The sequence below is a fragment of the Spermophilus citellus genome, assembly GCF_964194105.1.
Source record: "Spermophilus citellus genome assembly, chromosome: 8".
Taxonomy (NCBI): domain Eukaryota; kingdom Metazoa; phylum Chordata; class Mammalia; order Rodentia; family Sciuridae; genus Spermophilus; species Spermophilus citellus.
The window spans coordinates 32,612,035-32,634,981 of NC_138189.1; the positions used below are offsets into that span (position 1 = coordinate 32,612,035).

At 42.5% G+C, this 22,947-nt stretch overlaps 1 protein-coding gene across 9 annotated transcripts in view; it reads right to left on the reverse strand.

Moving 5' to 3' along the window:
- The window catches only part of APBB2 (amyloid beta precursor protein binding family B member 2), a 338,567-nt gene that overhangs the window by 190,718 nt on the left and 124,902 nt on the right, over positions 1-22,947 (reverse strand). Inside the window, exon 3 of one of the 9 annotated variants that reach the window (XM_081303287.1) lies at positions 21,121-21,234. The exons of the other annotated variants lie outside the window; for them this stretch is intronic. The gene's annotated coding sequence lies outside the window, so the exon portion shown is untranslated. The remainder of the gene's footprint in view (positions 1-21,120; positions 21,235-22,947) is intronic. 9 annotated transcript variants of the gene reach the window in all.

Consider the following 22,947-nt stretch of genomic DNA (forward strand, 5'->3'; position numbering starts at 1 on the left):
TCGCCTGGCATGCGTGCGGCCTGGGTTCGATCCTCAGCACCACATACCAACAAAGATGTTGTGTCCACCGAAAACTAAAAAAAATAAATATTAAAAAAAATTTTCTCTCTCTAAAAAAAAATAAAAACTGTTAACATCTTTTTACAGTAAAATAAAGCACAGATTAAGAAGATTACACAAAACAGTCTATTACTATAAAGACCATACTCTTCTAATTACCACCCAGATCAAAAAACACACTTGAGTAGCTACCCTTCAGACTCTGCTTTCCTACCTCCAAAAGTGAACTCTTGAGTTTATGGCAATTGCTTCTTTTTCCTTATGATTTGATTACCCAAGTATATAATGCTAGTCAGCATAGTTAAGAGTTGTCTATTTTTTAAAATTTGATAAGCCTCTTATGATACATTCATTCTGCATCCCACTCTGTCCTTTCCTTGACAACTGATTCATTAAGGACTCAGAGCTGTCTGAGCTGTGAAGTTTCCACAGTATGGACTTTGCTGGTGCATGTTTAACGCATTCCTCTAATCTCTGAAATTCCCGTCAAGGGGCAGCTGGATTCAGAGGCTTGCAGAGTCTGAGGTGCGGTTCCCTGGGTGGTCCAATGCTTCATCAGGAAGCACAGGACTTCTGGCTCTCAAGTTGTTTCTCCTATTAGTGGCCTGGGCCACTCCAGGCCTAGATCTGTTAAACGCACAGGGGCTGCATGATGGCACCATGCTAATTTGCTCACTCCATCTTCACTTACTGCGAGGGAACATATCAGGAGATGCTTCCTCCATATAGTTCTTGGTTATCCAGCAATATCCTTTGCCTAAGAAAACCAGGATAAATGCCTGATTCTTTCCTCATTATTTTTAAGATGATCAATCAAAAGGTAAGCGATACTTTTTTTCATACCATTACCACCTAGTGGATTGAAACATTTGCAATGCTTATTTTTTGGCCAGTATCAGTCCAATTAGGTTGGCTCCTGGGCCATTTGACATGCTCTCAGAGTCTCTGAAGCTTTTAAGCTTTTACCTATTATGTGGCAATATGCCAGTCTTAGGTTTCCCCACCTGTTTTTGTTGTCTGAAGCTCATTCTCTAGGAAATTCCGTAGGAAGAGCTCACAGGAACAGTATCTCCTCTCCTGACATCTTGCACGTTTATGTTCCTTATGCTTGAAGGTCAATTTTGCTAGATATAAAAAATCTTGTCTCATATTTTCTTTCCCTGGAGCACAAACATACATCCCTTTCCCTTCTGGCATGAAGACTTTCTGGCAAAAGGTCTTAGGGACAATTTAAGTCTCTGTCACTGAGTTTCTTTTTTGTGTAGATGCCCAAAGGACTTCTTTCTTTTTTAACCCAACAGTTTTACTAGAATATCTTTGGAGGAGTTGTTCTAAATTGATATTCTAAAATATATGATTTGCTTTTCCAAAATGTAGTCTTCAAACTTTTTTTTTTTTTCCAAAAAAGTTTTCTTGAAATGGAGTATGGGTACCAACCCCTCTCCTGGTTTTCTCCTCCTGTTACCTGTATGCTAGATCTGCATGCATTGCCTAGCCTTCAGTATTTCTTACCTTTCCCCAATTTTTATTTATTTAACCTTATTTAAAAAAAAATATTTTTAGTGGTAGATGGATACAAGACTTTCATTTTATTTATTTATTTTTATCTGGTGCTGAGGATCAAACCCAGTGTCTCACATGTGCTAGGCAAGTGCTCAACCACTGAGCCACAAATCCAGCCCCCCAATTTTTATATTTTTTTTTTTATAGTATTAGGGACTGAACCCAGGGTGACCTGCCACTGAACCACATCCTCAGTCTTTTTAATTTTTTATGTTGGGACAGGGCTTTGCTAAATTGTTGAGGCTGGACTCAAACTTTTGATCCTTCTGCCTCAGCTCCTCAGTTGCTGGGATTACAGGCATATGTGACTGTGCCCTGCCCCAAATTCTCTTTCTTTTTCATTTCCTTGTGATTTTAAACTTTTCCTTCCTTTTTACAACCTTTGTTTCTGTTATGGCAATATTTGTGGTATGTAACTGATTTTGTGCTCCTCCTAAATTTGAGTTTATTTAATTTTTCTAATTCTCTTTTAAATTCTGTCAACTTGTCTGAGTTTTCCAAATTCAGATTTATGCTGCTCTTTCATCTCTTGCATAATTATATAGTTACCTTTTCCTTCTTTTGAAATAGAACATTCCAATTTTAATCTTTATTTTTGTGGCTGAGCGTGCCTTTTTTGGCATGTTTTCCTTATCTATAGGGATACTGTTCTCTTTCTTAGTTTGGGTTTTTTAAAAGTAAGTTTGTCTGTAATTTAACCTTGTTAGTACTGTTTATTTTCATGTATGCAATCTGCATAACCTGTTTGATGTCTTTCTCTCCATGCGAGCAAAGACTATGTGTCTGTTTTGTGCATCGGTATATTGCTGGTGCCTGGCACGTGGCAGAGAGTCAATAAATAGTTGCTAAAATAATGAACAGAAAAGTGTACTGAAATGTTACTAGTGGTAATCTCTGGATGATAGGATTTAGAAAAATACCTTCTAATCTTCCGTGTTGCTGATCTGCCTAAATTTTTTAAACTTTTTTTGTTGTAGTTGTACATAATAACTATTTATTTTTTATGTGGTACTGAGGATCGAACCCAGGGCCTTGCATATGCGAGGCGAGTGCTCTACCGCTGAGCCATAACCCCAGCCCCACCTAAATTTTTTTAATAATGACATAAGAACATTTTCATATTCAGAGAAAAACCACTCTTTTCAACTTTGAAAAAAATAAGTTCCTATATGAAGCTAGATAAGCATATACCATGTAGCTTTAAAAAAAAACAACCCTCGTCTCCTCTCTCCCCTCCATCTATCACGTGTGTTTTCTGCAGTGAGGTAAAGGGAGGTGATAAAGCGGAGTTCTCTATGGAACACTAGGTCCAGAGTTTGGGGAAAAGAAGACACGCAACCACCCATCTGCTTTCCGTGCTACATTTGCCAGATTTTACTCTATAGCTCAGAAAACATGCTAATAGGACTTCTTGTGGTGCGAGGAATGGATTAAAAAAAGCAAAGAACCCTGTAGTGACAGTTTGGCAGGATCTGGAAAGTGGCTCATAGAGCCTGTGACAATTCATGGAACAAAGAAAACATCTCTTCATAAAATCTACACTCTAAGACATCTCAAATATACCACTGAGAAACGTCGGTGGCAGTGACTCAAAAGTGCCAAACAGAAGGATCCCAAACAAGAAAAAGATGAAGCCTTAATTGGCTTAACTGGGCTTTCCTACAGCCATTAGAGAAAACACAAGACATGAACTGTCTCAGAAAGCAGATGGTCTTCTCCAGCTCCCTTTCTCTCTCTCTCTCTCTCTCTCTCTCTCTCTTTTCAACGAGATAATTAAAGGAAACTGAAGAGAAAGGATCTTACTAAATTGGCCAAGGAAAATTATTTCCTCTGAAGTAGAAGGCATGAGCTTTTGAAGAAAGGATTTCAAGTTTCCCTTGGGGCTGGCAGGTCACGCAGGAAGGCCAACAGCAGAGAGGGAAACCTGGAGGCCCTGTGAACACATGGGGATGGAAGCTGGGGTGCCTCGGCCTGCTGCAGGAGTACTGGCATGGGGAGTCAGGGCATAGGGGAGGTGAGGTCTTTTTTGAGGGGCTGGAGACAGAGCCCTGGACCACTGGCATGCTGAAGTCTGTGCTCCACCACAGAGCTACACCCCACCCCTGAGAGTTAGTTGCCTTCTTGATTTGAGATTTGGGGGGAACTGTCTTCTCTTTTGTCACCTGTTAATTTTTCTTAGAAAACCCTATTATTTGCTCCCCTATTCTGTCTTGGTAGAAAGAAAAAATAAGATAATAAAACTCAATACAACATAGACCACAAGTGCAAAACCATTGGTCAAAGAAGTAATTTTGTTTAAATGGCTCTACTGCTAGCTATAAAAGTCTCCCTGGGCAGAAATGCTATGAATTAAAAATTAGGGGATGGGAATAAGGGTCTGCGTGTTTGAGACCCAACAAAGAAGAAATTATATCCATTTCTCCTCTAAGCTCTGAGGCACTTTTTTGCAGAAAGGAAAGGCAGATAAAAGTATACGCAAAGGCAACTCAGACACCCCATGCCAGATTCTTGACTGAGACAGTGACGCGAGCCAGATGTCCGTTATGGTCCTGGCTAAAATTCATCCAGAGAGGGCAGGACCCCACTTTGGGCTTGCATACTTGGCCTGAATTTCTAACCAAAGCCTAATGGCATCAGGACGAGGGAATATTAAGAAACTAACATTATTGAAGGCTTCCTCTGAGCTAAACAGACAGTGTCCGCAAGGTCTCTTCCACTTACCACATAAATCCTGTGGGGATGGAGGAGGCACCGTATTTTCCTTGTGTCACACAGGACACTGAGCAAGGTAAAGGAACTTGCATGATGTCAGGCAGAAAAACAGCAGCAGGGCCAGCTCAATCCCACCACAAAGGCTCCGGGATTCTTAGTTTAATGTTCCTACTGCCTTTTCCAGGAAGCGGAAAGGCAGAGGGAGCTGGAGAACTGAAGACTCCAAAGACCTCACAGGTAATCTATCTGCCACCTCCTGGTTCTGGGACAAACTGAGTCTTATGACCAGGGAATTAGGAAATGACTAGGGGTCTTTGTCCTCAGCCGGGTCACAGCCACACAGAGCTGTGTTTCTCCTGCCTCCTGGTTATCCCACGTTTTTGAAATCCTTTAGAATTTTCCTGATGTTTCCAACACCAATTCCCCAATCCCTCTCCATGAAAACTAAACCCTTTCTAAGCTTCAAAAATGACAATGAAACCACCTTTGAACACACTAAACTTAAAAGTCAATCCCTACTCCACTTATTGTAGCTTAGAAGATACCTGGCAGTTTTCTTAATGATAATAATTTCCCATTCATACATCACATTGACTATTTAGTAAGCACTGTGTTAAGACTTTCTACGTATTAATCATTTTGATCCTCAAAACCACCTTGTGATAAGGGAACTATAATCATCCTATTTTAGAGATAAGGTAACAGCAGTAAGACATCAAATAATATCTGAGGCCATGTACCTGGCAGGTGGTGAAGCTATTCTGTTTTAAACTTCTCTGAACTTTGGCTCTCATCTCACAACAGTGATTTACCTCACAAGGTTAGTATGCAGAAATGAAATAAACATACATAAAGCAATAAAATACTAAGATTTCCCTTTCCTCCTAGTATTTCTGGGCTTATTCCAAGGTGTGACCCAGAAATTTTTAATTAGAGAATGAGATAAGAGGAGTGCTTAGTATTCTTTCAGAATACTAAGATACACAGTCTTGCCTGTCTGCCGTAGCACCCTTTTTGAAGTAAACATCACCACTTCTTTTGCAAATGAGAGACCTCTGTGCATGGGTTTCCTGACATGAGTGAAGGAGGATTCGAACCTGTGATATTGCTTTCCCTGTGGATTCTCAGGGGTTTGAGGTCAGGCTTCTGGATCTCTTCATCTTCCCCAATAAGCCATGTGCAGACCAGGGCACAGCGATGTGAACTCCACTCCTAACCACAGACCTTTTCTGAGAAACTGGATGGAAAACTACGATTGTCGGCAAAATAGATACAGCCACATTTACCAGCCCTGCAGAATTAGTGACTCTTCTGGTATGAGAAAAGAGAGGGGAGAGGAGAGAAAGGAAGAAAGAGAGCCAGGGAGAGGGGAGAGGGATGAAAGGAGAGATGGAGGGAAGAAGGAAGGTGCGGGGAGACAGAAGAAAAGGCCCCCTATATGGTAACAAAACTTCAGCCCAGATGCAAACTCTGCGTCCTGCCACCTCCTTCAGGATGCTTCCCACAAAGACATCAGCTGCTCACCAAGAGCCACCTGGGGCTCCCCATCCGCCTTCAGCTGGGGCTATGTTCACAGACACAAGGGAAGACACGCCTGGCCAGGGCCACAGGCCTCAGGAAGGCATGAGGGCAGACACACTCTCAGCCTTGACCCGGGCTGAGGCCCCAGAGGAACAGGGCATCCTCTCAGCACAGGATGCTGGGATGCACTGTTGAAGGCCTTCCTCTGCCTCCATCGGCTTTCCTCATCGAAGCTTGAGCTGAAGTCAAGAATGGCAACCAAGGAGGCTGAAACAATGGCGGTCCCTAAGCCACAAACCCAACCTCCTTCTGCTCTCACTCCCACTGATCCTGAAGCCAGGAAGAGGACAAGCTGCCTGAGCACCATGGGTATCGCAGTCATAGCTCTAAAGGCAGCAGCAGCAGGCTCAGACAAAGGAGCCTGTCCATCACTCACAGAGACCTCTGAGGACACACCCACAGGCATCTGTTTTTCTAGACAGTCTTGGTAAAGCACTCAGAGAGGCTGCAGGCAACTCCAAATGCTCTTTAAGTTCCCAATGTCATCCCTTAAGAGCTCCCAACCTCACCAGTGCACGCCTGTAATCCCAGAGGCTCAGGAGGCTGAGACAGGAGGATCGCAAGTTCAAAGCCAGCTGCAGCAACTTAGCAAGGTGCTAAGCAACTCAGTGAGACCCTATCTCTAAATAGAATATTTAAAAAAAGGGCTGGGGATGTGGCTCAGTGGTTGAGTGCCCCTGGGTTCAATCCCAGGCTCCCAACTACATAGGAAAGGAGGAGAGAGCAGAAAAGGAAAAGAAGATCCTACTGCACTGCTGGGCTCCTAACACCTTCTTTGTCTTGAACCAAACTTGCCAAACTAGCCCCAAGTTCCCCTAATATGCAGGGATATAGCTGTTCCCCTATCACCGATGCCAAAGGGCGCCCAGACCAGGCTCCTCACTCTGCAGAATCCCCTCCGGCGTGTGCTCCCTCGCCCTGCCTGGGAAGGCTGCCTCCTGACAGGGCCTCACCAGCTCTGGGGATGATCTCAACAGCGGGTGCCACTCAGGGCACCCACATTGTGAATTCCAGCATATAGCACTGAGGCTGCTATTGCATCCAGCATTCCTGTGGTCCTGTTCATACCCGTCCAAGGGCTGCTTTCTGGTCTGCCTTGAAGAGGCAGGTAGAACAAATGGTTTCGAAAGCCTCTTGTGAGGGTCCTTAGGGTACACAGTGCTTCTCATTTCTTTGGAACAGTTTTATTAAAGAGAAAGAGAGTCCAGAGTGTAACCACACATACTTTAATTTTTTAAATGAATGAAATTATTCTAGGGCTCAAGTTCTGAGGCTACAAATAAAAGCAGAATTTTACAAGATGATGTCCAACAACTGACGACTCCTATGGACCACAGTCCTTTCTTCCCAATGGACTAAAAGACAATTTTCATTTCTTACCTTATATTAGCTCCATGATGCGTGTCACAGAGCCACATGTACCTCCCACATGGAAAACAACCCACAACGCGTTCTATCCAAGGTCCAAATCCGCAAAAAAATCAGAATTCACATTATTTCCTCCTCCTTCCCAATTCGGCCATTGGGTAATTCTTTTTCCACGAGTGTACAGAACTAGTTCCCAAATTTCTTAAAGTTACCGGCTCGGAACTTGGCCACAAGAAGTTTGAAAAGAGGCAGAAAATTTAATAATACCATTACCCTGAAACCCAATAAAGTCTGTTGGACCTTCACATTTTCAAGACATCAGACTATTTACGCTGTGACCCCTAGTGCTGCTGTCGCTTCCTATGAAGCCATAAATACACACACTGTAGTTCACCAGAAAACTGACTTAAGGCCACCATAAAAAAGGCCCATAAGGAAGATCCGCCCATGAAGTACTCGTGGTACTTGCCGAGGCAAGTTCAGATGGACAAGTTCATTTATCTTGGAAAATTACATTTCTGAGTCCACAACTCATCACTTCAACTGTGAACGACTTCTAGTACGAGGGAGAACTTTCTTTTGAGGGACTGTTCTCACGGAGGTCCTACTAAACACTAAGGACACAGAAGAAAAGGCTCATAACCTCTGTATTTTCATACCTGCTTCACTTAGCATTGTGTTTAGTTTTAAGTATCGATGTTGGAGCAGCATCTCTGCCCATGGTCTCTCCTTCACATTTCTTACCTCACAGTGACATGATGGCTGCTGTATGTTCAGCCATCCTATTAGCACTCAAGGCAGAAAGAAAGGGAAAGCAATGAAGGCACTGATAGGCTCATTTTTCAAGTTTTATAAAAACAATAAGTGCTTTCCCAGAAACCCCAATTACCACCCCGGCGGACTCCTTCTCAGGACTCCCTGGCCAAAACCAGGTCACATGGCCACATTCTTATAAGGGAATGCTGTGAAATCAGGGTTCAGGATTGGTACATTGGTTTAGACCATTACTATCTACTGTCTGGGGCTGAGTACCATGCCACTCTGAATTAAATCAAGGTTCTATAAACAAAAATGGTACAAATCATGGGTACTGAGTGGGCAATTAAATGTGTCTCCACTTCGAGTCTTCATTTTGGGAAGAAGAAAATCATCCAATTATAGTATTTCCAAAGTGTTCTTTGCTCCTCATATTAAAATACCTAATCTACGTAAAGTAATATTTTATAAATTTCAATGCTTATAATAACAAATAAGAATAGTTTAATCTTTAAGCTCCTATGCTCTGGTTTTTTACATATTTGTGTACACACACACACACGTTATAAACTGGCCATCAAATGGCTAAAAAAAAGTTGGACATGGTGATGCAAACCTGTAATCCCAGCCTTCAGGAGGCTGAGACAGGAGGAGCTCAAGTTCAAGGATAGGCCTGGCAAGTTAGCAAGACGCTGCCTGAAAATAAAATGGAAAGGGCTGGGGATATAGCTCAGCAGAGCATCCCTGGATTCAATTCCCAGTGCCAACACAAGAAAAGAAAGAATGAAAAAATAAACATTGTGAGGCAATGTGTGACTCTTCCAGTCCTTGAGCGATGCCAGCACTGTGTTAGGTTGATGGATACTGCACCTGCTGCACTATCTATTAATTGGCTCTGATCACCGTCTCCAGTCTCATCTCCACCTTTTCCTCAAACAGAAAAACAGGAGGCCTCTTTAACTGCTCCTTGCAATGGAAGAAACAGGGACCTCAAAAAGAGAAAGCTTCTAGCTCCTGATGTTCAAAAGCAGACAGGAAATCCTGTTTATTCCAATCAAGCTCCAGTTGCAAGAACGGGATGGTAGCTAGGTATTTATTTCCAGCGGTGGTCAAGTCATGCTGGGTTTATTGATATCAAGTTCCAAATAAGCAGCATGTAACTGAAGCTCTCTGGGGAATTTTCTTGTACCCTGAGGGGCAGAGCTCAACCTCTCCCACAATCAGGAGCTCCTAAGAAAGAACTTGGGGAAGAAAACAAATGGAACCCCATGGATTTAAGTATTTGCCATAAAATAAAAAAGGAGGAACTAAAAAGTCTAGAGATTCCTTTAACAAAGCATTCTCTATTGAATATTCAGTGGTGCAAGCTTGTAACTTTCAATTTCTTAGGATATGTTCATGAGGGAAGGCTCCAGAAACGGCAGAGGCTAACAATAAACTGACCTTTCTCATGACCGAAATAAACCAGGTCATTCCTTTTAAAATTCTGTCCGTCTCATTTTGGAAGAGATTTTTTGTGGCTCTCATTCAGGTCATCAGAGTTAGCTTCCCCTGAGAACCATCTCAGGTTTGCATAAATGTGCAAGTATCCAGGAAACCTGGAAAAATAAGTCTATTTGCTTTGGTCTCAAAACTATCCCCCAAAGTTGAACACTTTTCTTTCTCTTCAGGAGGCTGGGCTCCCAGGTCTGACTGGGATATTTCCTCTCTGCTCCCCTGATGGCAGGAGGTACTGGGGCCACTTTTCTGAGAGCAACATGCTCTTCTGAGTTGAAGCCTGTCCTCAGATCCAGAAGGGACCAATTCTAGTTGATCCCCATCACCCAAATGAGAAAAAGACTGTTCAAGAACCCTCTGATGTTTAGTGATCCCTAAAACACCAGGTCTGCAGGTACTGAGCACCCCATGAGCAGGTTCCCTTAGACCAAGAAAACCACCTACAGCTGGTTGCAGTGGCACATGCCCATAATCCCACTTCCAGGAGGCTGAGGCAGGAGGATCACAAGTTCAAGACCAGCCTGAGCAATTTAGCATGATCCTATCTCAAAATCTTAAAAAAAATAAATTTAAAAAGGGATGGGGATGTGTCTTGGTTGTTAAGCATCCCTGGGTTCAGTCCCCAACACCAAAAAATAAAAATAGACACACAGAGAAAGTTTGAGGAAAAATCAAAAGCAAAAGCAAAGTTACTAAGAAGGGATTTTAATGTGAACTGTTGAAATTAATTTCTCTCTTCTGGGAAAGATAAACATTTAGAAATAACATTTCTTTCCTAGTGTTAATATTAGAATATAACTGTACTTGCTAGACATATAAACATAAACTACCATATTAATGAGTTCCTAAAAATAAGGGCAGTAGACACGACTCTGATAGCTTGGATTTGGCATCAAGAAGCAATCTAGAATCTAACATGATTCTGACGTGGACAGAAGGTGGGTTCTGGCAACAAGGTGGCCGTGTACCTCGCTACACTGAGGAAGGGTGGTTACTCAGGCAAACCACATCTCAGTAGAGGGATCTGCAAAACACCCATTCACTGAATTAATACTGACTTAACACTACATTTAAAGTTCTGTGGGAATCAGGGATCACAATCTGGTGCCTCAAAGGTCTTAAAATTCATTCTTCAGTCTGTGATGATAAAGTTTCCAGTCAATATGATGAACTGAGATGACAGAGAAGGACATGACTTGCTTCAAAGACATGGACAAACAGTAAAAGATAAATAACAACTGTTTAAATAGGAAAATTCCAAATCACAAGAAATAAATTTTTTGGCTGGAACCAAAAATGTAACTAAAAGTCACGTGACAGATCACCAAGAGCTTTGAAGACTCAGAAGGCTACTGGATGACAACAGAGCCAGGGCACGCAAGGGCTAGGATTCTGATGCCCAGAGAGAGGAAAGAGGCATGCCCAGCCAACAAGAAATCAAAATCTCAAGACAACACCCGCCACCCCCGGGGCCTGTCTTGGAGGTATGGCACCCAGATACAAAACACCCAGGGAGCATCAGGTCCCCAGGCCAGAAGGTATTACCAACAGTGGTCTAGAAGCAACCACAATTCTGTGGAACAGATGAGGCAAACGAGAAATTGTCCTGGGTTTGCAGAGTCCTACATACACAGGACTCCCAAGACCAACAACCTGCATTAACGTGGCTCTCCCAGATTGACCACCAAATCAGAAGTCCACCTGCCATGATGACAGCCAATGGAAGTGGCAAGATCGAGCTGGAAATAGTACAGCAGACCGAAGACCACTTCAAGATCTATTTAAATAATTGGAAAAAGCAAAATTGGAATAGGATAAAAGGAAGGCAGGTGAATTTGGAAAAGAAAAAGCTTCTAAAATTCCGAAAGTGAAGGAAGACAGAAAGAAGGGAAGATAAAAACATTTCACAGAATGAAAAATTTAAGGAATATACAAGGATCAATATACAAATATCAATTTATTTTCATGCACTTTTATGAACTCTCTGCAAAGGAAACAATTTAGAAAACAATTCCATAATTTACAATAGCACACAAAAAATTAAAATAGGCATAAAGTTATTGAGAGAAGTGCAATCAATGCTTGTACACCATAAATTACAAAATATCATTAAAAGAAATTAGGCTACATAAATGGAAAGATGTATGTGTTTACAACTAGAAGAATTAATATTAAGAGGGCAGTAGTTCCCCAAATGATCTAGAAATAAAACACAATCCCTATCACAATACATCTGGCTTCATTACAGAAACTCACAAGCTGATCCTACGAGGGAAAAGAATCTTTTCGACAGACAGTGCTGGGATAACTGTATATATATATATGCAAAATAGTGAAGTTGGACCACACCTCAGTTGATATACAAAAATTAACTCATATGAATCAAACACCTAAATGTAAGGAACAAAAATATAAAATTCTGAGAACAAAATTTCTGGGGTAAATCTTCAATACCTTGGATTATGCAATTTATTTTTAAAGATAAAATATCAAAAGCAAAAGAAAACAAAGGGGAAAAAAACCCAGAATTTAATACTTCTGGGCTTGGGAAGAGACAATAAAGAGAATAAAAGGAACCCATAGAATGGAAGAGAAATTTTGCAAATCATTTATCTGATATGAGTCTAGTATAGAGAATATATAAAGAATTCTGACAATCTAACAATAAAAGACAACCCAATTTCACAGTGAACCAAGGATTTGAATAGTTATTTCTCTAGCAAAGATAAACGAACAGGGAGTTGAAAGGAGGCTCGACATTGTGTCACTGGAGAAATGCAAACAAAACCCGCAACGAGAGACCACTTCACTCCTATTGGATGGTTGTAGCCAAAACCAGACAGTAAGACAGTTGGCAAGATGCGGGCGATTGATACATCGGTGGCATGATTGTAAAGGAGTCAAAAATTACTTTGAAAAAAACACTTCAGGGGCTTGGGATGTGGCTCAAGTGGTAGTGCGCTCGCCTGGCATGCGTGAGGCACTGGGTTTGATCCTCAGCACCACATAAAAATAAAATAAAGATGTTGTGTCATTGTGTCCACCTAAAACTAAAAAAAAAAAAAAAAAAAAAAAAAAAAAAAACATTAAAAAAAAAACAACACTTCAGCAGCTACTTAAAAAACAAAACATAAAATTACCTTGATCCAGCAATTACATTCCCAGGTGAAACCCAAGAGAAATGAAAACACCGATCTACACAAAAATTCATACAGGAATATTCAACACCGATCTACACAAAAATTCATACAGGAATATTCACAGTGACATTATTCATCATGGCAAAAAGTAGAAACAACCCCAAATGCCCATAAACTGATGAACGGACACAGCAAAGGTGGTATTAGCTATAACATGGAAGGTGACTTGGCAGTAAAAAAGCATAAAGTACCAATAATGTACAACGTGGATGAATCTTGAAAATATCATGTTCAGTGACAAATGGTCATTGATGATTCCAATGGTGTGAGATGATGGGAACAGGCACATCCACAGGGACAAAACAGATTCCTGTTGCTTAGAGAGGAGAGGAACACGGAATGCGGGCCAAGCATGGGGACAAGATTTCTTTTTAGAGTAATGAAAATGGATTGGAACTGGAGAGTAGTGATGGTTATACAACTTTGTGGTCACTGACTTTCATACTTTAAAATGGCAAACTATAGAATGTGAATTATATCTCACAGGGAGGGGGCAGCCTCAATAATAAACTAGAAACAAAGAGTGAATCTGTGAATTGGCAGAGTTTGGGCAGAGACTGGAATGACTCAGCCAGCAGAGTGTGTCCCCATAGAAAGTGGAGATCTGTCCACACAGCACTGTCATGGAGACCCCTGACAATCTCCTTCTGCCATTCCTGGCCTCTGGGTCCTATCGGGTAACAAGGAGCCTTGCCTATGTCACCTATGGTAGAGTATCTGCCATAGCAATTCCGATAATTTGTGGGAAGACAAGATTTCTCTAGGTAAATACCATAGTGGGCAGAGTGGGAGGTTGGGATGTGTACACATAAGCTCTCATAAGAGCAAAGTGTGGACAGAAAGGGAGAAGTTCATGTTGGGAAGAGAGAAGGAGGTACAGCAGGCAGAAGAGCGCTTCTCCCTCAGAGGATCTACGTCCTAATCCCTTATACCTGAGAATGCACCCTGTGAATAGGGGTAAATGGATTCTGCAGACTCACCAAGTTGAAGTCTTGAGAAGGGGAATTATTCTGGATTATCTGGGAGGACCCCTGGCGTATCCACTATTATCCTTATAAGAGGGAAGTAGCGGGGCTTGGTGGTCCATGCCTGTAATCCCAGTTGCTCAGGATGCTGAAGTGGGAGGATCCTGAGTTCAAAGCCAGCCTCAGCAACTTAGCAAGGCCCTAAGCAACTCAGTAAGACCTTGTTTCTAAATAAAATATAAAAAGGGCTGGGGATGTGGCTCAGTATTTAAGGGCCCCTGGGTTCAATCCCTGGTACTAAAAGAGAGAGAGAGAGAGAGAGAGAGAGAGAGAGAGAGAGAGAGAGGGGCAGACAGACAGACAGACAGACACAGACACACGGAGATAGTCTTTGAAAATGGAAAAAGTAACCCCAAGGCAAGGAACACAGGCAGCCACTTGAAACTGACAAAGTCAAGGACACAGATCTCCTCCAGAAGGAACCAGCCCTTCTGACACCTTGGCCTTAATTCAGGAGGACAAACTTCTTGTCTCCAAAATGGTAAGAGAGTAAAATCTGTGTGCAGTCACTACATGTGCAGTATTTTATAACAATAGTCATAGGAAACTTAAAGAGGAGGTAAGTAGAAAAGAAGAATTTTGCAATTCAGTCTTAACAGAAATAAATGAAACTGACAGTAAAACATACCAGGGCACTGGGACTACGTCACAGTGGGTAGAAAAGGACACTAAGGAGATGATGAAATCCCATGGTACATACCATAGGGGCTGTCACATTCATAAAAAGTTAATCTGAACATAACTAAACCTACAGAACCAAGAGTGGTGGCAACAGGAGGCAGGAAACATGTCATGTACAAGGCATTTCCCTGCTTTTCAATGCTGAGTTAAGTAGTCAAGCAAGTACTTATTTGTTCATTCATTCAATATTTGTTTATTGAGCATTTATTATGGGATTACTCAGAACATTTGCTATCAGAAGCATTTACACAATTATACCAGGAAATGAGCGCTACACACCTGCCTAGCTAATAACTACCTAAACCAAAACATTATTGTGTAAAAGCACTTTTTATTTTGTCACTGCTGTTATGCACCCTAGCAAATTCCCTATACCCACTTGGCTGTGATCACTCTTGTTTAAAAGCTCTTTGTCTTGGCCTATTTGCAGATACTTTAGGCTTTTAAAATCCCAAGGTTAAATACTACTTCACTATCCATTAATTTCCTGAGTTTTATATCTTGAATACATTTGCTGCCCTTGGCTGGTTCTCCCTAGAGCCAAACTTCATTTGCAGTTCTCATTTTCGAAAGCAAAGATAATAGAATTCTTGAACTAGAAGTTTCTTAACTATCAGTCAGTATGGCTCCTCTGTTTACAGGCGTCAGAAGGGAGACTTGGGTTTAATGACTTGTCCACAAACCTGAACACAGTAATAAAAGGGCCAGGGCAAGACCCCAGACCTCCCATGTCCCACAACCACAGGCCACTGCTCCTGAACCCAGAGTTCTAAGCCCCGGGGCTCTGTCTCATATTTTAATTAACTTCCCTAAGCTGCTGCCACAGGGAAAGTCTGACCATTTGTCCCTTCCAAGAATCAGACTTTTAGTTTGAAATCAATATAAATCAGACACAAAGAAAAGAAAGTCATACTCTCATAAAAGTCCTTGGGACGTTTTCCACGTCAGCCCACACATATTTAATACAGCTGATTCTGGGCCACCAAACCAGAGAAAGAGCCTCAATTGTAGGGAAAAGTAAGGAAATACAAATGGTGCAAACCTATCAAATTGGAAAGTGGTTTTTAATTTTTTTGTTTTGTTTTCAGAGTGTAAAGAAATGGGTGCTTCTCACAAAAGGAGTTCGCGCAGGAAGGAGAGCCCTCTCTCTCCCACACGCAGTCTGCTGTGCACAGCAAGGTCCTTCAAGAGCTAAGCAAACCCTTTAGCTTCATGATTTCATTTCTAAACTTTTTTTAAGGTAAAAAAGTTACATTCAATCTAGAAGGGCAGCAAAAGACTGGAGATCTAAATGTTAAATGACGTGCATTACTATTAATATATCCATGCAAGGTAAAAAAGTATATATATATTTTTTCAGTATATAGTTTTATATCAGAAAGATCCATGATGAATCAAGTATCCAAAAAGCACGTTAAAAAATGATCATAATGGGCTGGGGATGTGGCTCAAGCGGTAGCGCGCTCGCCTGGCATGCGTGCGGCCCGGGTTCGATCCTCAGCACCACGTACCAACAAAGATGTTGTGTCCACCGAGAACTAAAAAAAATAAATAAATATTAAAAATTCTCTCTCTCTCTCACTCTCTCTTAAAAAAAATGATCATAATGATACTTAATGTAAATGCACAGACGCATGTAGACACACAAAAAGACTATTAAAGACACACGCAAAACACTACAGATAGGTTTTTTTTATGTGCCTTTTGCTACTTACATTTTCCAAAATGAATGGACTTGCAGTATTATTTTAAAATTTTATCATTTTGAACCTTTCTTGACTCTCAAACCTACTCCTTATTCATGGAATTTTATTACTAAAACCACAGCCTCCCAGGGACTCCTGGGCAGATGACCCTACAAAGCTGCCACTGCACTGGGCAAACCAGGGCAGAGCCCCTCTCCTTCCAGGTCATATCCTAGCCATTCTGGGCCTTGAGACTCACTTGGCTGTTCATAATCTTTTGAGCATGGCTCTTGGGCTCCTGGTTTTGGTTTTAATTCAAAATCCAAATGTTTCCTTATATCCCGGATGAGTGCAGAACATTAATCCTTGCCCGAACCCCCAGTTCTGCCCTAGGGATTGAACCCAGAGGTGCTTTACCACAAAGCTGCATCCCCAGCCCTTTTTATTTTTCATTCTGAGACTGGGTCTCACTAAGTTGCTTAGGGCCTCACTAAATTACTGAGGCTAGCCTCAAAGTTGTGATCTTCCTGCCTCAGTCTCCTGAGTCACTAGGTTATAGATGTGTGCCACTGAGACCAGCACTTAGAGAGGGAAAGTCGGCTTTCTGTCCTAACCAGCAGTTTTTGACCAGAAGTTCCTCCTTCCTACAAGGGGTATCAGTCTCCCTTTGGAACATCCCGGTAATCAGTGCACCACAGGCCACACCTGCTTGGAGTCACTTTAAAGGTAAATGGACTGGTTGGCAAAATAAATTTATGGAGCAGGGGTGTAGCTCAGGTGTAGAGTAAATGTGCTTTGTAGAGTGATGCCCTGGGTTTGATCTAGAGCACCACAAAAAAGGGGGGCGGGGGCTATGACCCTTTGTGGAGTAAACATCGTGTTCATTATCCTATGGTGTCAACAGAGAATGAATAACCTTATTAAGAGAGGACATTTGAAGCATAGAGTGGGACTCAACAAAGTGTTATAAGGCAGTCATTTCTTGGGATATAGGATTGTGATAATGGATTCCCTTTTATTTTAATTTCTTATATGAAACGTATATTACATCATGTTTTAAAGTGTTATTACTGTGCCTGTATTTATTGTTATTCTTCCTGTGTGAAGTGTTCTCTTAGGGTCTTTAGCTTGGCTGCAGTTACTGGGTTTAGTTGAATAAGAGAAGAAACACAAGACAGATGTTAGGATCCTTTCTGGCTGAATCTTTTGGGCCTTGAGACCCATATTACCAAAAGCAACATTGTGGAGAACAGGTCGAGTGGGTGTCACCTAAGTAAGTCAATGCCAGGTCACTGGGGGAGCGGGGGAGGGGTGTGTGTGTGTGACACACAGAGGGGGTGGGAGCCAGGAAAACCTACGCTCAAACTGTAACAGGTTCCTTTATTGTTTCAAGCCTCAATTTCACCATTGGTGAAACAGGGATAATAAAAGGAACTCTTCCAAGTTAACCTACTTTGAAGCGTAACATGGCCAGTAAACAGAGGAGGACCCAAGGTGTGGCGGAGGGTGGTGCCTCAAACAAGACCATCGCCTTTCAGCAGTGAGAGCAAGGAGGAAAGGCCAAGGAAGCAATCTTCTGTGCCTGTTGCTGTTTAAACGATGTGAATGGTAATTTCTTAAGAGTAAAATGAAAGGAAATACCCATTCTCTGAGTGGGAGGAGGGAAAGGCAGAGAGAGCTGGGAGTGAGCAGCCCCTGGTGCTGTACGCGGTTGTGCCCTGATGAATCCCTGAGGTCTGGGCCCACACAGGCTCTTGGCGTGTGCTGGAAAGTGCTTTATAGGAACCTCCTAAGGACAGGAATGATCGAGTCCCAACCCTCAGCCCAAGCTGACTCCACAAATATTCGAGCATCTAGTGTAGATGAGATGCTGTCCTCACTCACAGAGGAGGGAAATAAGACTTCAGGGTCCAAGTTCAAAGTACACAGACATGTCAAGATATAATTTGAGACACAGCTTCAGGAGGGGATTAAGTCTCTTAAATGGAGCTGCAGGAGCCTGTGCTTCCTGGCTGGCAGAATTGAAAGCTCCCTAGAAGATGGGAAATTCTGCTGAACCCTAAACCAAGTACAGGTCTTTAGCAGTTGAAAAAGGATGGCTCTGCATTCTAGAGAGGGAGCAGCCTAAAGCAAAGGTGTGTGTGGCAGAGCAGCCAACACAGGCTGGCATGGGACATCGACTGACTGGTAATAAAGCAAACAACAAAATAACAATTATCACTCATGAGAAGCGGGATTAATAATAAAGGGAAGGGAAAAGAAAATGTGGAGGACTCAAATGGAGTGAGCCCCTGAACCAGTGGGGATGCCCAAATCAGTGGAGAGTGGTGTGATCAGAGATGTTCCTCATTGGATTAATTTGGCAACTCTGCAAAACCAAATGTGTACGCAGAAAGGCTGCAGGCCAGAGATTGGGAGGCTACTGCGCCAGGCCAGACCTTGACGGCCAAGGTCAGAGCAGGAATAACTCAAGGGAAGGAATAGGTACAATCAAAAACAAACAAGGATGCAATTTTATTAGTAATTCTTGGCATACTTTCAAAACTCCAGCCTTAACACTAGCCTAAGTATCTGTACAAAGAGTCTGGAAAGGTCAGCTCCAGCTATTTACTTAATTTGGTGCTCACTGGATGCCATTTCACATTCCATCAAAGAACAGCACCCTGTCCCACAAGAAGACAGCACTGAAAGGCAATGGTGATCCCCCCAAAAAAAGAAACTCAACGTTCAAATTTGATACCCTCAAAAACAACCCAGAGTGCAGCAGTGCGTACTGCCAGCCCTTCACTAACGGCTCTGACCACAGTGATGGTAAAATTATAACTCTACAGATTTTTTTCCCCCGAAATACTTTCCCTTCTTCAGGGTACACTGTGACCTGTTCAGAAATGGGCCTGGCGCAGAGGTCCTGAGTCATCCTAGCTTTCTTGTCTCATGTGAGAGCAGCTGAGGTTAAAGTCCTCTACAGCTACGAATGGCTGCAGGTTTCAAGGAGCAAATCTTATTGAACAGTCTGGAGAAATGAGGTCCAAAGGAGGGAGAGAAAGAATCCAAAACAACCCACACAAAAATAAACGATGGTGGCCATGGATCAGGCTAAGGATGAACAACACTGAAAGCAAGCAGGGCCGGGCCACCTTCTAGTTCTGGGGAATGACATTCCAGCAACTAGGACACGTGCTCCCTGGGAGACACAGCCACGCCCCCTTCCCAGGTAAAAAGCAGGTGCAAGTGACCACCTCAGCAGAGGCCTCAGGGAGTGATCAGAGCCATCCAAGGACAAGCAGATGTGTCAGGCCCAAGTAAGGGTAAGAAAGGGCAATTTTCTCCTAGAGAGCTCTCGGTAAGAGTAAGCAGGTGGGAAACAAGAGCTCCTTGAAACTCGTGGAAAGCACAGCTTACCTTAGAGCCCTCCAGGTAGCTCTGGAAAGATACTTGGCTAACAGGAGACAGGTGAGTCCCCAAGATGTCCACATGTGTGAATTTCCCAGATAAAAAGTCAGCTCTTCTACTCCAAGAGCCCAGATATTAGAATCCTAACCATTCTGAAATTAGAATTTCTTCAAAATATATTAGAATGAACCATGCAAATTTAGCATTTCTATAGGTCAAATACTAACAAGTCACATGGATCCATTGTAACAAGCCTTCCAGCTTTCCTCTAGAGCAGGGTAGGCAAATTTTACCAAATGGGATCACAGACATTTTAGGCCTTAAAGGCCATAAGGGAAAAAACAGAGATTATGTCAGTGTAGCCATTTAAAATATAAAAATAAAATGAGTTCAGCTTCTACAAAAATAGGTACCGGCTGGATCTGGCCCATGGGCCATCGATCACCCACCACTAGTGTACAGAATGCAGGTGTGAAATTAATTCTGTAATGCTAAGAAAATGGCTGATTTTAGAGTAAAACAATAATGCCCTTGGAGAGATTAAAGCCTAGTGTTGAATTAACCTCAACACAGCCGGCCTTCATGCTGGAAGCTGATCTGAATCCCGGCTCTGTTGTCGTAAGCACTTGCCCTCCATCTGGTTCATTTTATAAGCAATTGTCTGGGTGAGCGCTTGAGTGTGCTTCTGACTTTTCTATGAAGGGAAACTCTGAGCTGTATAAAGAAATAGGAACGAAAGGTGAACATGAGTAGATATAACCAGAGAAAGACAATGGGAGCAAAAGCACTGTGAGGAATGGCCCTCCGTACACCTGGAGAAGACAGAATTCCAGAAGCTGCAAAAGGAAGCAAGAAAAACAAAGGACTATCCACACAGCTAGCCCCAAGGAACAAAATCAGTAAATGAGACAATCACCCTTTATGTGAGTGAAGGAGAGGGGAAGGAATTTCTTTTCCTAAATTGATTAGGGGTAGAGATAAACAGAAGAACCACAACCACCAGAAAGACTGCTGGAAGAACCCAGTGTCCTAAGGCACAGAAAAGTCATCTCAGAGGGAACCACTACCATCCTCCTTTGGAGAATATGGAGAAATAGCCAAGGCTCTCCAGAGGATACACCCAGAACAGAGGCAGACCCAGGGCACTTCTCTGGATCCACTAATTTCTTTTTTTTTCTTTTTTAATTTCAGAGGAATAAAAACAATTACTAGGATGTGTTTCTAATTTATGGCATTACTATCATTTCAAACACTAACATGTGTTGTGAGGAAAAAAAGAAAAGACTTAAAAAAAAAAAAAAAGCCTGTATGGGAATGGGCGCATAGAAACAGAAAAGGAAGGTGGCTGATCTTTTGATTTTACAGGATCGCTTGATCATGAAAATCCTCATTTAAATAACATTTCTCACCATCAAAAACCTACCCTAGAGCAATTCATTGTCCTGCATTTCTAAATATTCTCATTTAAATCTTATAAACCTTCAGTGGCTCAGGCTCCTACCCTGCAATATTCTACAATGGAGAAGGGAGGGGAGGGGAGGGGAGGGCAGGGGGAGGGAGAGGGCACATGCACAAATGAGCACACAAGCCCTTACATACATGAGCTGCCTGGGTGACAGTGAGCCTCCAGGTACCATCTGCCCATAGTGACAGTCAGCACATTAGCAGGGACCTCAACTGCTCCAAGTACTCACGAAATATTGAGTTGGTTAGCTGTGGTAGGGAAGACAAAAAAAAGAGAGAGAGCGAGAGAAAGAGAGAGCGAGAGAGAGAGAGAGAGAGAGAGAGAGAGAGAGAGAGAGAGAGAAACAAAACAGAGACTTAGGATAATGATCACTTTTTTTTCATTAAAATGCTAATGATGACCACAAATTTCCAGATAGCCATGTTTATGAATTATTCATGGTCAATGTGAGATGAAGTCTCCTGTCATTACAGGCAGACATGGGGCTTGCTGGTGATGAGCATGTGCCCCCGGAGTGTGACAGAATGGCAGGTCACCCCAGGTGCCTCGGCCAAGGCTGGTCCTCAGTGGCCCTCTCTAGAAGTCTGGGTGATCCCACCCACATTTCCCTGATACCTCTTCATCTCATTCTTCCTCATGTCAAGGGATAGCACTAGTGTGGCTCTTTATTGTGATACCTGCACTAATATTCTGTTAATCCTCTAAAAGCTTAAAAAGAAGGAAGGAGATTTTCTGCATTGGAGAGGTTACACAGCAAACTAATTTAAAAAAAAAAACTTATCATAGAACTATAACATAAATATGAGGCTGGGGTTGTGGCTCAGTGACAGAGCGCCTGCCTAGTATGTGTGAAGCACTGGGTTCGATCCTCAGAACCACATAAAAAAATTAATAGATAAAATAAAGGTGTTGTGTCCATCTATGAATAAAAAATTTTTTAAAAAGTATAACAAACATAAAAAAGCACACACACAAGTGCCAATTCAATTAGTTTTCATAACTTCTGCATAGCAGAGGCCCCTTAATGGTCCCCTTCCAAAGGTAATGCCTCTGCATAGATCACTTTGCCCATTTTCATAGACATCAAACTGATTTGCTGTCATTGCAAATTTTTAGTTTAAAAAAAACCCCACATGCCTTATATGTCAAACACTGTACTAAGCACCTGAGCTACAAAGAAGAATAAGGCCTCCACCACTGTCTCTAAGGAAAGTGAAGACCAGTGGGGCCAAGGGACACACATAAACTGGGTCCCATGGGGCAGTTGAATGAATGGGATAATTTGTCAAGCCAGGGTACATAGCGCAGAAATGGAGAGGTCAGGTATTCTTCCAGGAAAATGGGATACCTGTGCATCCCAAGGCTGGGAGACGAGACAATGGAAAAGGCAGAGGTTAGAAACTACATGGAGTAGGTGAAGCCGCAGCATGAGGCCAGGAGGAAGCCCGGAGTCAGAGTGCAGCCTTGTTCATCTATTGGGGCAGGGCAGGGGGCAGGGGGCAGGGGCTGACTTTATCCTGGTTGTAGACAACCACGGATGGGTTAGTCTGTTTCAGAAGCAGTCCTTGCCCTGGATGGATCTGCAGGGGCCAGAGGAGGGCAGGTGTGCGGTGGGGCCCCTTTGGTTGTTACAATCATCAGAGAGCAGGGTGGAGACGGGGCAGTAGAAGGAGGCGGGGAATGCGAAAGAAGAATTAGTACTTGGAAACACCCAGAAGTTAAAAGCAGAACAACATGGCGGACGGACTACTCATGTAGATGGATGGTAGTGACAACTGAGGTAGAGGATACAGAAGGAATAAGGAAAACAAAAGTTTAGTTTGAGGCATTAGATATTAGAGTGTAGAAGAGTCAGGCAGAGTGTACCCTGATATTTTTGGGGGGAGGGGTTTGTGTTGTTGTAGATGGACACAACACCTTTATTCTTTTTATTGTTATGTGCTGCTGAAGGTGAAACCCAG